The sequence below is a fragment of the Ixodes scapularis genome, unplaced genomic scaffold (genome assembly GCF_016920785.2).
Source record: "Ixodes scapularis isolate PalLabHiFi unplaced genomic scaffold, ASM1692078v2 PGA_scaffold1__304_contigs__length_218370807, whole genome shotgun sequence".
NCBI lineage: Eukaryota > Metazoa > Arthropoda > Arachnida > Ixodida > Ixodidae > Ixodes > Ixodes scapularis.
Genome location: NW_024609846.1, coordinates 18,190,435 through 18,202,506, shown reverse-complemented (window position 1 = coordinate 18,202,506; position 12,072 = coordinate 18,190,435). Strand labels below are relative to the sequence as shown.

The 12,072-nt window shown below is 45.7% G+C and overlaps 1 protein-coding gene across 1 annotated transcript in view; it reads right to left on the bottom strand.

Annotated features, from left to right (window-relative positions):
- LOC120842912 (enteropeptidase-like) overlaps window positions 1–12,072 on the bottom strand; it is a 79,202-nt gene that overhangs the window by 67,072 nt on the left and 58 nt on the right. The gene's annotated exons all lie outside the window — the stretch shown is intronic.

The following is a 12,072-nucleotide window of genomic DNA, read 5'->3' as shown; positions in this document are numbered from 1 at the left end:
TCTAAAACCCAGTACGCGGGTCGGATCCAAAAGGGGGAGGGCACCTCACCTGCCTGCGACTGGCCGGGGTTTTTGCAGTGACCCCCGGGCCGCGGCCCGTCACCAGCAGGCCCGGTCCTACTGGCGCAGAAATAACCACATGTAAAGATATCGCGTTGCGACGCTCACCAAACGCTTCGTGTTATATACTTGCTTATTTTCTGGCCCTCGAAGCTGCGACAAACACGCAAACTCCTCCCTTTGCTATAAAAATGGGACAACGCTGGTATACCTTGAAAGGCATACCAGGGGTCTCCAAAGTCCTGAGTCCTTGAGCAACTTTACTGGGGTTTCGAAATCCGCGTGTCTACCTTAATTCTACATTACAGAGATTGAGCGTAATGATTTAAAAGGCATCGTTTTTAAATATGTATATATATATATATATATTGTAAGAAAGACAAAGTGGAGATAAAAAAGACCGGCTTTACTGGCCGAGCCCTGGAGCAATTCTGCCCCGCGAGCTCCAGCATGAGACACACACCGCCCGTGCAGGCGGTGCGCTGTTGTAGATGGTAATGATAGTGTGGATGTTGATGGTGATGAAGTTGCGCTGTTACAATATCCTCCCCGTAGAGGAAGATGGAGGCCTCCTGGCCGACCTTTAGGTTGGTGATGAAGTTGCGCCATGGTCGGAGCGCTGGACGAAGGGCTTTATCCGGGATACATGAACGTTTTGTAGCGCCCGGCAGCGCCGATCGGTTGACGGCGTTAGCGGGGTCACGGAGTAATTGACTGGGGATGTTTGATGAAGGACAGTATATGGTCCGAGATATTTGTGGAGAAGATTCTCGGAGAGCCCTGGCGTGCGTACGGGTGTCCAAACCAAGACAAGGTCACCTGGATGGTATATTACGGAAGTGCGATCTTGGTCGTAACGCTGCTTTTGTTGTTGTCGGTTGTCATTGGTGCGAAGGCGAGCAAGTTGACGGCATTCTTCGGCTCGGCAAACTGTTTCTGCCACGAAGGAGTTTTGAAAGTTGCTGTCAGTGTACGGAAAAAGGCTGTCTATGGTGCAGGACACTTCCCGACCGTAAACAAGAAAGAACGGAGAGAATCCCGTTGTCGATTGGATAGAAGTGTTGTAGGCGAAGCTGAGGAAGGGAAGAATGAAGTGCCAATTCTTATGGTCGTTGGAGATATACATGCTAAGCATTTGTGATAGGGTTCGATTGAACCGTTCGGTAAGACCGTTTGTTTGCGGGTGGTACGTGGATGTGAATTGATGAATAACCCTAGAAGCAGCAAGAACCTCTTTTACGAGAGCGGACAAAAACGCGGTGCCACGGTCGCTGAGGAGATATCGTGGCGCACCATGGCGTAAAACTATGTTGGTAAGAAAAAACTGTGCAATTTCTTGTGCAGTACCTGAGATGAGAGGAGCCATCTCGACATACCTTGTAAGGTGGTCTATGGCTACCACGATCCACCGGTGGCCAGCCGAACTCTTCGGTAGTGGTCCATAAAGGTCGATACCGACTCGGTCGAAAGGCCTCTCGGGACAAGGTAGGGGCATCAACTGTCCATCTGACGCGTGTCGCGACGGTTTGCGGTGTTGGCAAGGAACGCACGATTGGACATACTTCTCGGTCGTCCGATACATGCCTGGCCAGAAGTAACGGGACCGGAGGCGGGCGTAGGTCTTGTAAGTGCCCAGGTGACCCGCTGTGGGATGGTCATGGAAAGTTGCGAGGACGGTATGTCGTAACTGTTTCGGGATTACAAGTAGGTGCCGCGCGCCATCAGGGAGGTAACTGCGTTTGTAGAGGAGACCATTGAGGAGGACGAAGTTGCGTATTTTTTGGAGGAACTTGGTGTCTTGAACTGGGCTAGTGAGGGTACGAATTATCTTAGCACTCCAAGGATCTTCTGTTTGGGCAGAGATGAGATTCGTTGGTGTTAGGGAACTGACGCTAGGCAAATCGTCGTCGATGTCGTCGGTACGGGAACTCAGTGGAAGAGGGCAACGAGACAGTCCGTCGGCATCCAAGTGTTTCTTTCCACTTTTGTGAACGATAGTGAACTGATATTCTTGTAGGCGGAGGATCCACCTGGCTAGACGTCCAGATAAGTTTTTCATTGAGGATAGCCAACATAGGGCATGATGGTCGGTGACAATCGTGAACGGACGACCGTACAAATAGGGTCTGAATCGTCCGATGGCCCATACTATTGCCAAGCACTCTTGTTCAGTCACAGTGTAATTTCTTTCAGGTCTGGTTAGGGTACGACTCGCGTAAGCGATGACGTGAGAGTCACGGCTGGAGGGATGTTTTTGGAGGAGTACAGCACCCAACCCGGTTCCACTGGCATCCGTGTGAAGTTCAGTTGCTGCGTTATCGTCGAAGTGACTCAGTACCGGATCAGAAGTCAACGCGTTTCGAAGGGCGTTGAAGGATAATTCGCAGTCGGTAGTCCATGTATATGGGACACGGGGAGAAAGAAGATTATGTAATGGAGAAGCAATATGTGCAAAGCCACGGATAAAACGACGGAAATAAGAACATAGACCCAAAAAGCTTTTAAGCTGCTTTGTGTTTGCAGGGTGGGGAAACGAAGAGACAGCTCTAATTTTTTCAGGGTCCGGTCTTATGCCTTCGTGGGAAATAAGATGTCCTAAAACTTTGATTTGAGTCGCTGCAAAATTGCATTTCTTTGCATTGAGTTGTAAGCCCGCATTGGTGATACAAGATAAAACTTCTGACAACCGGACGAGGTGTTCTTCAAATGTGGACGAAAAAATAATAACATCATCAAGATAACAAAGACAAGTACGCCATTTTAAGCCACGTAGGATGGAGTCGATTGTTCTTTCAAAGGTCGCCGGCGCGTTACAGAGGCCAAATGGCATGACGTTAAACTCAAATAGACCGTCAGGTGTCACGAAGGCTGTTTTTTGTTTGTCTGATTCAGACATCGGTATCTGCCAGTATCCGGATCTTAGGTCCAACGAGGAATAATATTTTGCTCCCTGCAGAGTGTCTAGGGCGTCATCAATACGAGGCATTGGATAGCTGTCCTTTCGAGTGACGTTGTTGAGTTTTCGGTAATCTACACAGAAACGGACCGACCCATCTTTCTTTCTAACCAAAACAACAGGGGAAGACCAGGAACTGTTGGAAGGACGTATGACATTTCGTTTCAACATTTCTGTTACCTCAGTTTCTATCTTGCTCCTTTCGACAGGAGCTATACGGTAAGGTCGATGCCGTATGGGGAAAGCGTCGCCGGTATCTATCGTGTGGTAAATAGAGTGAGCCCTGCCAAGAAAGTCCGTCTGTGAGTCAAATGCGTGTCGGAATGACTCGATAAGAGAAAGGACACGTGGTTTTTGATCGTCAGGAAGAGCAGGATTGATAGTAAAGTCTAATTCAGTAGTGCTGCTGTTAGCTCGTTGTTCAGCAGGATGGTCAAGGGCAGAAACATCCAAGAGGTTGAAACCTGTCGACGGAGTGGCTATAGCAACCACCATAGACTGCGGAACTACGATGTCCAAATTTGTTACGTTTACCACTAACACGTCAGTACCAAAAGGGCCAAAAGTTGCCATACAAGAAGGCACGACAATACCCTTTTTCCAGATAATGTCAGGCGCAGATTCTACGAGAGCATCTCCAGTGTAGGCGTATTCGGGTGCAATGGCCATAATCACAGCCGTTCTTGCTGGCACCAGGGTGTCTCTGGTTATAGTGCAACGTTGACTTGGCTTTGTGTTATATGGTTCGACAAAACTCTCAGTTTCTAATAACAGCTCGGGCGTGGCACAGTCTATAAAAGCATTGTTTGCGGCAAGAAAATCCCAGCCAAGAATAATGTCATGACTGCATGAAGGCAAAATAATAAATTGAACGTGATGGTGCTTGCCCTGAATATTAATACGAGCTGTGCACATTGCTGAAGGGGAAATTACTCGTCCCGATGCACTTTTTAAGTGAATGCCAGTATACGGTGTCGATACTTTCTTGAGTTTGCGGCAAATATTTTGCCCCATGACTGACACTGCGACTCCCGTGTCAATTAAAGCCCTTAGAGAAAGACCCTCTACTTCAATATCGATTACATTTTGCGGAGGCATAGGAGGACTTGAAACGATGGAAGCGGACGCAGTTGTGCCCCCGGGAACTGCGCTTACCAGTTTCCCCCAGAGCGTCGGGTTTCTCCGTTATGAGCAGGAATCATAGGAGACAGAGATCTCCCTCGGGGAGATGGTGATCTACGAGTAGTGGGTCGTGACGTGTTCGGCTGGGGACGCTCGTCCAATCCCGGGGACGGTGAGCGAAGCTCTGGACGTGAATGAAAAGTGCGGCGAGGAGCCCAGTGTGATGAGGAGAAGTGATCGGTGGGTGCCTGCTCTTGGCGGCGCCGACGGCAGTTCCGCTGGACGTGCCCAGGGATGCCGCAGTAGTAGCAGACTGGGCGGTTGTTGGCAAAAGCGGCCGGTCGGTGATGGCCCCATTCAGGTACGAATTGAGAGGGGGTCGGAGAAAATGGTGCAAGGCCCTGGTTGTGCCAAGGTGACTGCACAGGCGCACGTGCGGCGACCTCGGCGTACGTTGGTCGAGGTGGTGGCAGAGGTTGCATTGCTGCCACGACTTCTGCTTGGATCATTTGTTTGAGTGAAGAGGACTCCGTAGGCTTGGCTTGAGAGGATGCTGTGATGGAGGCGATTTCTTCGCGCACAATCTCGCGAATGAGATTTCTAAGGCTCTCTGCATTGGTCGACGTTAACGTTGCAATGCTATGAGCGTCGTTGCTTGTGACTTCGGGAAAGGGGGATGTAACGCGACGTGTCTTCGCTTCTTGAAGTCGAAGGCACTCATCCGGTGAATTGTGTTAATGTGCTTGGTTTGATGACAAGAAGAACACGAAAGGCCTCTTCGTCGATGCCTTTGAGGAGATGTTGCAGTTTGTCCCGTTCTTGCATGTCTTTGTCAGCAAGCTTGATGAGGGACAGGACATCCTCGATATAGGAGGTGTAGGTTTCTCCTTTTTGTTGCACTCTTAGAGCAAGCTTGCGTTCAGCGACATGTTTGCGTGCTGCAGACTTGCCGAAGACTTCCAACATGCGCGTTTTGAATGTGGTCCAGGTGTCGAATTCGAGCTCATGGTTAATGAACCACGTGTGGGCTACGTTTGTCAGGTAGAAAATGACGTTAGAAAGCTTTAGATGGTCGTCCCAGCGGTTGTGACGACTAGCTCGCTCGAAGGAATCAATCCAGTCGCTCACGTCGTCGGCTCCGACACCAGCGAAAACGCTGGGGTCGCGTTGGCGGGACGTCACAGTCAAGGCAGGTACCGGTGGAGTGCCGGTTGTCTGAGTTGCGCTGGTAGTCATCGTTGCGCTGTCCGAGGAAACCACGGGGTTGGATTTGGCAGCGGTGACGGTTATGTTGCGGTGACGAAGCTCCAGGATTTCAAATGAGGAGAGGGGCGGGAAGACCGTTGCCGACCTCCACCATGTGTAAGAAAGACAAAGTGGAGATAAAAAAGACCGGCTTTACTGGCCGAGCCCTGGAGCAATTCTGCCCCGCGAGCTCCAGCATGAGACACACACCGCCCGTGCAGGCGGTGCGCTGTTGTAGATGGTAATGATAGTGTGGATGTTGATGGTGATGAAGTTGCGCTGTTACAATATATATATATATATATATATATATATATATATATATAAACGAATTGGTGCAGATGAATGAACCACAACTTTTTCCATGCTAGTATTTATCTACCAGCTTGGTAACGACCATCTACGTCGACAATGCCTAGACGTCTTCTTGCCGGCTCTACTTCACCTGGAGGTGTAGGAGAAAATAAACACCCGTTTTTCATACTCTAAGTATGAACGCTGACGTTTACAGCCATAGTGGCGCACTCGCACTTGAGGTTGAGCTGCGCTTGCGAAGCGGAGGCGGATGCGGTTTGCCAGCGAACTGCCTTTTGTGTTATCGCTCCAAATAGGGTTGGACTTTTATTGTTTCGGTTTCAGCTTGGGTATTGACGTGATACACACGCCTATGCTACAGGTCATCTTTTGGTATGAGGATCGCGGTTCAGGTTTCTGAGTTGTGATTGCCAAGCACGCAAGCGTATTGGCGTCTCTTTTCTAATGCTTTATTTGTTTTTAAGCTCCAGCCGATGCTTCCGCTGAAGCACTCGGACAGCATCCAAAGGTAAATTACACCGTGTTAGATCACCTCAAATTTTGTTTGTCTTGCGATAGACGCAGATGTGCCACAACGATTTAAATGATGTTGTCAATTTTATTAGCGCTGCATTGCTTTGAGGTTATTGATACGTAAACTCTTCTGTTGAAAAATCATAGCGCGGGCGCGATACACCAGAATGGAAGTACGCACAAGCTACTGTGCGAAGTCAAGTTATATTTGTATCGCGCTCCGTTACTGCTGGCCATACAAGGGAGACGGAGGCGCACCTCAGTTCGGAACGCGTATAGCGAAAGCTCGCGTTGCAGAACCCAAAGATCATGGGCACAATACCCACCCCTGCTAACTTACGCCGGCCGACTCGCTAACGAACCGGTGTACAGTAATAAAGGAGAGTCCCGCTTTCCTCTCTCACTAGTTCGTGCACGTTGCATATCACCTACTGGGTTTGTTTTGACAATTTGTTTCATGCCAAATTTCGGGAAAAGGAGAGTCCCGGCTTCCTCTCTCTCATGTGCCTACACGCTGCACATCCCTCGCTCGGTTTGATTTTAGAACTTTTTGCTGCCAAACTTTGGGAAAATCTCACGGGACGACCAAAGGGAGAGATTACAGAAGGTACAGACGATAGAGCATACCGATGATGTCCAACGACGCGCACGAAAAAGACGCCATGTTCGTTTTGCAGGGCACTAGAAAATCTGCAGATAATTTAAACGAAGAAAACGCGAGAGATCTAAAAGAAGTGCTATAATATTGGCTCACTGTGACTAATATAATGATTACATTGTAAAATCGAGACTAAAATATATGTATATATATATTTCTTTTTTTAAGTTACGCTTAACTCAATAATTTGGTTGGACTATATTCAGCTGCGCATTGAAACGGCGTGCTGCGGCTCTGTGGCTTTGGTTCCATTGCTACATAAGGTTGTGCTTGAATATTCGCGACTCCAGCGAAACGGACGTCACCTAGTGGGAAAAGGCTGAACTAGACGGAACAGGTTTTTTCGCAATTTCTGTTCGTCTCTTCTGGCTTCCGTGATTCCATGTTGTCGGTGGTTTGCACGATGAAACAGTTGTCCCAGTGACTCTGTAGCAACTGTAGTATCTGCTTTTTACCTAGGTTGCTCTGAACGCATCCTACGCAACCGCGTGAATTAGCCATTCCGCGTTTTTTATTGTTCATCAGCACCATGGAAGGACAGTAGGCAGTCCTTCCGAGAGATGGCGGTAATGACATTAATTTAATGAAATGGCAGAAATAAAATTGCGTAAACTTTTTTGCTAATAAGTAATGTAATGAATTAGTTTCATAGGCTAAACATTGAGCAATGCAATGCATTACTTTCAGCCAGTAAATGCAAAAGAATTACTCGTTAATTTTGAAATGACTTTTATCCCAAATGAGAAAGCTCAGTTGCAAACTTCTTTTTTTTTTTAAGATAGAAAAAATAATTTTTATGCAGACATTTCGTGAAACAGAAAACGGAGCAAATAAACGACGCCCATCTGAACGCAAAACCTCGTACAAAAAACTAGACAGAAGCACAAATGCGGCTGGAAAGGCGAAGGAGAAAAGCTTACTTGTAAAGACATCACTGGAAGACCACGGCTCACGAATTCCATGCAAGCAGATCCGCTGCGGCTACGTCATCCCGACGACACTATACATCCTTTATACGTAATCTGACATTGCGGTGCGAGCTATACCAGCTCACAAGAAAAAATCAACCATTTCCGTTTTATCGCCTGACCCGTCCCTGTCTCTGCATGCAGGTATGAACGAGAACCCGGTTATATGACGAAAGATAGACGCTTGACTGTTCCAACGAGCACGTAGCTTCCACCTCACTGTCCGCTTAGGGATTACGGCTTCAGGGCCAAAAGGCGAAGGGAACATCACTAGTGAGGTCAACACATTTTAAAACCTGAGAGGACAGGACAAATAGACCAGCCTTCTTGCTGGAGTGTCAAGCAAGGCCGAACCGTAGGCTTCGATCATTGTGAAGAAGTAACGACCGAAATAAATAGTTAACAACAAACGCCTTGTCAAGGCCCCAGACATTTCATGCGTATTCTTGGCCTCGTTAAGTAAAGGCGATCCTCGCAGTCGGAAAAAACGGCAATCGAGCAAAACAGCTACAGCTCGCCGTATGCCTCACTGCCTTCCTTTCAGAACTTTATTCGGAACTAAGCGTACGAACAGATATTGCTACCCTTTGATGGGAAAGTACACATTTTTAACAAGCTCGCGGCATCCATTTCGTTATGTAGCGACGCTTCCACCCAGCAAATATTCAGCCCCTTTGTTTGATAACGCGGAACAACTTAGGATTTTCGGGTTATGGGAAACAATGCTCCTTAGAGGTATGACCGGGATTACGTTAATTGGTGCTTTTGTGAGAATAGGATTGGATTACGTAAGGTAAATGTTTCAGGCCACTATTTATTGTAAGATCGAGCTCCCATGGCTCTACTTAACATACTGACAGGGGCTTTTGGTCCTTCTCAATGAGGAAGAGGAAAACATCACTTTTTAACTAATAACGCTCCCTGTTGAATGAACTGGGAAACCGGTCGGTCGACTCTTTTTTAGCCACATCTAAAGAAGAAGCTATTCATATTGTTTAACGCTCATGTCGTGTCCGCCAGCAGAACCCGTTCAGTATCGTTCGGATCGTGGTGCATCGGGCTTTTGCGATGTAAACAGGAAGACCTGAGTTTTGGTACATATACTGTAAATAAAATGAGCACAAATGACTGACTCGATGCATTGCAAATAAATGTCAACGTAATTTCATTACTTTTTGAAGTAATTGTACCGTAATTTCTTTTAGTCTGCTATAATTTTTGATGTAATTCATTTACTTCTCGCAGTTTCAGAAAAGTATTTACTAGTGTAATTTAATTACCTTTTAAAGTAAATTGGTTATCTCTTATCGCTTCTTTGTTGTTTCGAAAAAAGTCAAGCCTCTGAAAACTCGGTTACGCCAGCACATCGCCGCAGGTTCGTATCTTTGAAGATAACTATCGGGGCTAGCCATTTTGAGTCAAATGGTCGCTTGATGATACCGCGGCGTTGCGCGTTGAGCCGTCACATGGTACTGAACGATTTGTTTTAAACCGCCATATTTGTCCGATACTTGAATCTCCTAAAGGTCGCTGTAGTCACAAATAAACATAGAGGCGGAAACATGGGCTGTCAGCCTCAGAGGAGCAGGTAGTAATATTGACTGAAGCAAATATTTACAGCGTGAATGGTATGTTTACTAAGAGATTAATTCCTGATACCATCAATATTCAATATCCAGAAACGATATTAATGGCAAAAAGGAAGGTTGTTTGTAAATTATTTATTGCTAAGGTTGTAACCGGAGAAAAGCCTTGCTTTAAAAAAGGAGGGCATAAAAGTAAGAATAGAAAGCGACGCAGCAAGAGATCGGTGTAGCGTGGGTTCATATACGCGTTTTCGCGTGCTGCGTTTGTTTACGTGATCCGGTATGTGGTGCGTTCAGTCGATTTATGACGTGCGTAATGTTTTTTGCAATATTAAGTGTTGACGGTGCAATTATATCCGCGCGAGCAATGCAAATAATTTTGGGGCCTTTAAATTGGGCTATAGCTAGCACCTGCTAGCTTCTTCTGCTAAGTGCATCTAGATCTTTTACACCAATTAGCATTCACCTCTAAACAAATGTAGTGGTTTCTTCTTGGTCTTGCTGACGAGACTGGTTACCTTTATTAAATTTTTAAGAATTAACTGTTAAGAACAGACCTGTTACACTCTGTAGTTGGTGAGAAGTTAGTAACATATGCGACAAGAGTAACAGACCAAAAGTTAGTAACCTTTTTTCTAAGAGTACCTCTTAATTAATGTGACCAAAAGTATAATTAAAAAGCATCAGAGTATTTCGCGGACGTTGGGTAGTACGAAGCACTTGTCAAGGCGGTACCCAAAAGGAACAGATTCCCCAAACACATATTTCTGAATTTCTGATGAGTACAATACAGCTGTACGATAAATAACGATGAAGTACTTTCTGCCGTGTCGCGTTTTATTGGTTCAACTGGCGCTAGTGTCTATGCGACTTCTGTGACGCAAATTGAAGCAGACAGCAACCAGTCTACTTTTGCGGTGCTCCTGTGCATTCCTAGGGGAAAACGCGCGTGCATTTTGTCTCTTCGCCGGAAAATAACATGGAACACTTTGGTTATTTCGGTCGTACCGAATAGTATGTGTCTTAATTAACACTGTAAAAGTGTAATTGCTTTAGTTAGCGCATTTTTCTTCATCAGTGAGGGATGTTTAACTTGGCTGCATTTCAGTCCCAAACGTGTGTACCGCAGCAGGTGTGTAAAAACAAGCTACGATTCAAAGCAAAATTACGATCGAAACGAATATAGAGTGTGTTCAAAGGTCGCCAGCATTCCGGTGACGCTTGTATATTAATAATATGCCAGTCCTGTCACCATATGAAAATGATCCCGTCGTGCATGAGCAGATAAAAACCTTCAACGTAGAGAATAAATTCCGTGGGATATGAAAGGTGTCTCTTCGTATTGTTTTCTCTGCCGGGCAGCTTTTATCGTGCACTTTTTCTCAAAGATGTCTAGCGTGCGGGTGATATTTTGAACGTAGAACACGCAGCTTCGCTCAGGAAAGAATAAAACGGCACTACTTATTTCAAATCGGTATAGATTACGTGGCCTTCAATTTATTTTGATCGTACATGCACTGCGAGTTACTGATTTGGTGTTGCTGCGTAGTTCTTGCCGCCGCTCTTGATTTTCCAGATGTCCTTCGTTCGTTTGGCATATATATCCCCCATACTGGAAATCGCCGACGCCGCGTTCGCACTAACAGTGTCCGACAGTGCACGTAAATACACGTACGAAGCCGTTTTAGCACCGTTTTTAGTGCGATGAATTCGAGAAAAAAACGCCGTAAATGACCAATTCTTTCGTCGGCCTGACTGAGAAATGTTCCAAACTACCTAGTACGTACGAATTATTTGGGATATTTGCTCCTATGATCGAGCACAGGGAAAAAATGCACTCACTTTTTCCCATAGAAATGCATTACCGGAAGTCAATTTTCGACCGGTTGCTGTCTGCTTCAATTTGCGTCAGCACACTAGCGCCACTTGAACCTCTAGCGTACATTATAATAACTCTATGAGTAAAGATATATGCTGATGAGGCTTAATTTAAAACACAGGGATATTTACAGCGCATTCAAGGTTCTATCAAAAATATATATTTATTTCAAGTCTTAGTAATTCCAGAGGGTGGCCAAAGGCAACTTGATACCCCTAGGCACGTCATTTTGTATCGGAGCCTCTGAGGGAGACTGTTTTATTGGTAAAAAGACAGGGAAGTTCATGATCCTTTTTAATTACTGACTGTCCTTTTCGAAATGCAGTTTTCTTGCAGGAGTTTTCTCACACATGGTTATAAACTTGTAATCCTTTATTTTTATACAAGCATATCTCAACATATATTGTTGTAGAGATCAATAGCACTCAGCTAAGTTGCAAGACACAACTTGACGGGACAATGAATGGAAACAAAGATATATATTTGATTAAGGTTTAATCCCCTCTCACTTTTTGAACAAGTTAAAGTCAATAGACGCCCCGCGACAAGCAACAAAGGCACCAACGTGAGAAATACTAAGCTTAGTTTTAAGTTAGTGACTCCGCATTAGATTATGTAATCAAGAAATAAAAGTCATATGCGCGATCTCTACGCACATGCAGAGAGACTTAGCGCAAAGGTAAGGCTAGAGTAAGAAATACAAATCCCTTCAAAATTGCTTTCTGCTTGATTAGTAAACTAATATAACATCGCTAAATATTGCCGTTTTT